Below are 5,000 nucleotides of genomic sequence, written 5' to 3' on the forward strand. Positions count from 1 at the left end.
ATGTCATACAGCTCGGTGAAACGTAACATGGGGGCTACTCAAAAGAGGGCGCTATCGAGCCAATTTCAACGCCCATATCAGACAAGAATGACCCATGTGCCAAATTTCAAGAGTTTTAAAGTAGCCCAAGCAACTTTTTTTGCGCTAAAAGACATACGGGAATAATAATATTAATAATTTTAATACTAATAATGAACATTTGGGGTGTTAATTGTGCGTGAATCTGTGAATTCTGAGCTAAAAACTACCAGAGTGCTTATTACGAGAGCATCTTTTTAAAAGTTGTTGAATCCTTGATTTTTTATAAAATAACTGCAGCTCCTCCACCCTCCGTGCATTCCTCTTTGACTTCTAGTTTACATCTTTAATCCTACAAATCAGATTTATCTCCACATCTGTAACAATAACGAAGCCGAAGAAGAAACGGTCCGCGATGACATCACGTTGGCACGCAGCTGTTTGACGTCGTTCGTCTTCATAACGGTTTCAACGGCTCTGAACGTCTCGCAGAAACATAAACCATAAACACTGACTGAAAATATGACACGACGGGATACACAAGAATGCAGCGTTCCACTTCAGACCTTCTATGGAAGAGGAGCAGACGAAGGGCAACAATCCAACACCTAAAAAGGGTTCCACTCTCTGCTTTGTTGATGCTCGTTGTGTGAATTTGCTATAATATGTGTGTGTGTGTGTTGTCCTGAGCTGTGCATCCACCGTCAGAAGAGCTTTTAAGACTCTTGTTTCATCCTCTGCTGCAGAGTGAACTGACCTCAGAGAGAGACAGTGTGTTTGAGCTTCTAACTCCAGGCAACGATCGTGTTTTCGACAATATTTTGGTTCCAAATGAACCCAAATATTCTACTGATTCATGCTTCAAACCTCCAGGTTTATTCCTCACATTAACCCCCTTATATTGAGTGTTTGTTGTGTATATATTTTCCAACATGTTTCCACACAGCGTCACGCTCAGAGAGAGACGCTGAGTGAGAAACGATGTCCACATCTTCAGAAACACTGAAACCCTCTCAGCCTCACCGCGACCAGAGGACGATCCCTCTCCACTCTCATGTCTTCACCGGCCACTTAGCGTGTCAGGATGGACACACACACACACACACACACACACACACACACACACACACACACACACACACACTTAAACCCTGGGGAATATAAAGAACCACCAACATCAAAGTTCAATCCATCCATCCAGCAAAGAGATCCAGACGTTCCTATGCGCTGCAACGTTCTCCAGCTTTTGCTTTCCAAACCACATAAGATATATTTTATGTTCTGTCTCCCACCAGTTAGATGTTCCTCCAAACTGCTTCGGAAGATCTTGATCAGATGCCTGAACAACTAGAACTGGCTGCTTTCAGAAAACCCAAGTGGAGCTGAACACGCACTAAAAAACATGTTTGACTTCATGCAAAAAAAAGCCTAAACCCAGAGTGGAAAATACGAGCAACAAATACCCTCCATTTACACTTCAGACCCAGCTAGTTTCAGGGTCTTTTACATACTAAAACAATTATTTTCCTCTTGCAATTGTCACTAAAATGTCTTTAAAAAGCGTATTAATGCCCAACAGTTTCATCATTCAAACTGCAAAACATCTAGTTTATGTTATGTTTTTATTTATGTGTGCAAGAGAGGATTTTCCGCCGTAAAGAGCTACAAGAGGTTTGCACAAAGCGAGCTTGTCTTCCTGTCTGCTTGTGGACGTAAACGGACCCCTTTGGATCACATTTGATCCAGTTCCTTTTCTCTTCATGGATTCCAGGAAGGCAACTAGAAGAAGCCAAAAAAGGTCTTTGTTGGGTTTGAGCTTGTGTATGTGTGTGAGTGGCCTTATTCTTAACAATATTAACTTCAGTGATGTGTTGTTGCCTCCTCTGTTTGGTGCTCATGGTGATAAAAACTATGAAAAACAAATACATAGAATCCAAAATAGATATTAAAAAGCAAAAGGCGATGCATGTCTATCATAAAACGGTGGTGATGTGTTGTCAAGATATTGTTGTCATAGAAACATTGGAAGAAACACTTTTCTACCAGACAAATGACCGGAATATGAGCTAAATGACTTCCTTGTTTGTAGAGTTTGTAATTAATATATCGTGACACATCGTTAAATCCCAGTATTAACTACAGGCTGATTGTGAGCCGTCTGGTCTCCAGGTGAAGGAGTCGAGTCAGGACAAACGTCGGTCCTCTTCAGGAGGCGGAGCTTCAGATTTGCCTCGCAGCACGCCGAGGCAGCAGAGCGGATTGTAATCATCACTAATGAGAGATCGTCTCGTTAAAGACGTCGGAGCAGCAGAGCTGAAGAGGAGCTGATCAGCGTCTGACAGCGTCCTCAGATTAACGCCTGAGGACAGATATCATCACAGGGGATCGCGCCAAGATGGTTCCTGCTGGTGTTTAGTGTTTCAGCAGCTGGATGTCAGATCGGATCCAGTCAGCTGATGAGGGGTCATTAAAGGTCAAAAACATGAGAGCTGTAGATTTGTATTGGAGCAGATGGTTCTAATACTGGGTTTCTTTAAATATGTCTATTTCTAGGCCTAAAGAGGATTAATTTATGTTAAAATTCATATTTCTACACTACAATCTGCTGTTTTTAGGTTAACGAGTTTTAGGACGATGTTCTCATTCACTGTTTGTAGCTTTACCAACGTAATGTAATGCACGATAATTTGTATATAACCCATGAAATCAGTGGGTATGTCATATGGAGGAGAAAGACTCCACACAAGGTTTCGTCATTCAACGGTTCGTATGATATCTTATCGTTACATGAATAAAGTATTTTGAAAAATAAACTTCCGCCTTCACAGGAAACTACTTAGTTAGGTTTAGGCAACAAAAACTGATTAGATACTTATTTGGAGTCAGGAAAAGATCCTGTTTTGGGTTAATATAACTAAAGAAGTGACGTTATTTAAGTACGGAAGTTACTACAAATAAATGTACGCTGACTTCTCGTTTCCCACGGGGAACAAACAACATTTCCTGGATCATAGATGGTTTATCCATTTCATCTCCCTCTCGCCCTGTTTGTTCTTTTTTTTCGTTCTTTAAACTTCCTGTTTCATAATTACATTGATTACACATGAATTGATTTTGTGGGATTTGTACAAATAACAGCGCATTCATATCTATAAACACGTCCAGGCCGCCATTATGCAACCTATCCTCTGTACAAGTGGTTCGAATGATATGTTACGAAAAAGCATAATCTGTCTTTTCAAAATAAACTTCCTTGGTTAATTTGCGCTCTTTATACTTCCTCATGATTACAGTAAAAACATATGAAATAATTTCATGGGATATCTATGAATTAGTTGCATTATTTTTAGTTAAATGAGATCAGCTTGCATGCTGCCTTTGTTGGAATCAATATTAAAAAAAGCAAAGCCTCCATATTGGTGGATCTTCTTGACTTCTCTATGGAGGAATCTCCAAAACTTTCTGGAATGAGAAACATTGTGAAGGAGTTTTTATAATTTTTTTCCGTTTCCTTCCATCTTTTCTGATGCAATAATTCAAAATGTGCATAAAAATACGTTAAAAGAAACCAGTGAGTCAAAGTGTCACTGAGCAGGAAACGAGTTCTTCAACATGTGGTGAGAAAATCATTAGCAGGAGATGAATACAGCAGCACACACACACACACACACACACACACACACACACACACACACACACACACACACACACACACACACACACACACACACACACACACACACACACACACACACACAGCGTCTGCCTCGTTAACAATGTAATTAACAAACCTTATTAACGCGGCTAAATTTAAAACAGCAGTTCCTCCTCAGTGCAATTAACACAGTGGAGGAGAGGAAGGAGGAAGAGGAGGAGGAGGAGGAGGAGGAGGAGGAGGAGGAGGAAGGAGGAGGAGGAGGAGGAGGAGGAGGAGGAGGAATTGTTCTGTCAGTTTTAATCAGACATGTTTTCAACACAGAGCAATTTCAATAACAATTAATAATATTTCTCGTCAGTAGGATAAGAAGTTGTACCGATAACTGAATTAAAGGAGCATTCTGTTAATTTTACATGTTAAAGTTTTTACCATGAAGAGTTCTACTTCTGAATAAAACGCTTTTAAACTGAGGAGATTAATAGAAATGAAGACAGAGATAAGTCGGATAACTAAACCTGACTTATGAACGATGGCTAAATATCAATAAAGATCAAATGTCATAGCCGTAATCAATAAGGAGACACATTTAACATGCCTTTTTACAAGCAACAGCTGTGCTTTTGATTGATCCGTCTCTAAACGTTTTTCCTGTCTGTGGCTCTCAGCTCAAAGCCCGTTGGTTCCTACTGAAGACGTACAAACAGCTAAAAAACATAAAGTATTACTTCTATAAAAACCTGTTTCCTGTGTGAAACGAGAGGTCAATGTTGGTTTATTTGTCTTATTTGTAACTAAATAGTTTCCTGTGAAGACGGGAGTTTATTTTGAAAAGACAGTATTCATGTAGGGAGCATAAATTGGCTTTTGTAGGAAAAATAATGTAATAAACTTTATCATTGATGTCATATTAACTGTGATGGAGGAGACGTTGCTCACTGATGTGTTTTTAATAGTTTAACTTCAAATTCATCTTAAAGTCTCTTTTACTGCTGACACTTATGTTGGTAAATTGAAACACTTGAAGCAGCCGTCTCACTTCCTGTCTTCTCCTCCTCCTCCTCCTCCTCCTCCTCCTCCTCCTCCTCCTTCTCCCTCATTCACACTCTGTCAGGTTAAACACAGTAATTGAGCATCTGTTTTTTTCTAAAGGTGATGAGAGTCCATTGTGAAGCTGCAGGTGTAATTCTCTCTCTCTCTCTCTCTCTCTCTCTCTCTCTCTCTCTCCTGTCAATCATCAATCAGACAGACCGAGATGTGGGCGGGACAACAATCACCTCCATCATCATCATCATCATCATCATCATCATCATCATCATCATCATCA

The 5,000-nt window shown here is 40.0% G+C and overlaps 1 protein-coding gene across 1 annotated transcript in view; it reads right to left on the reverse strand.

The window, feature by feature from the left end:
* The window catches only part of si:dkey-22o22.2 (neural-cadherin), a 122,727-nt gene that overhangs the window by 42,909 nt on the left and 74,818 nt on the right, over positions 1-5,000 (reverse strand).

This window comes from Anoplopoma fimbria, chromosome 20 (genome assembly GCF_027596085.1).
Source record: "Anoplopoma fimbria isolate UVic2021 breed Golden Eagle Sablefish chromosome 20, Afim_UVic_2022, whole genome shotgun sequence".
NCBI lineage: Eukaryota > Metazoa > Chordata > Actinopteri > Perciformes > Anoplopomatidae > Anoplopoma > Anoplopoma fimbria.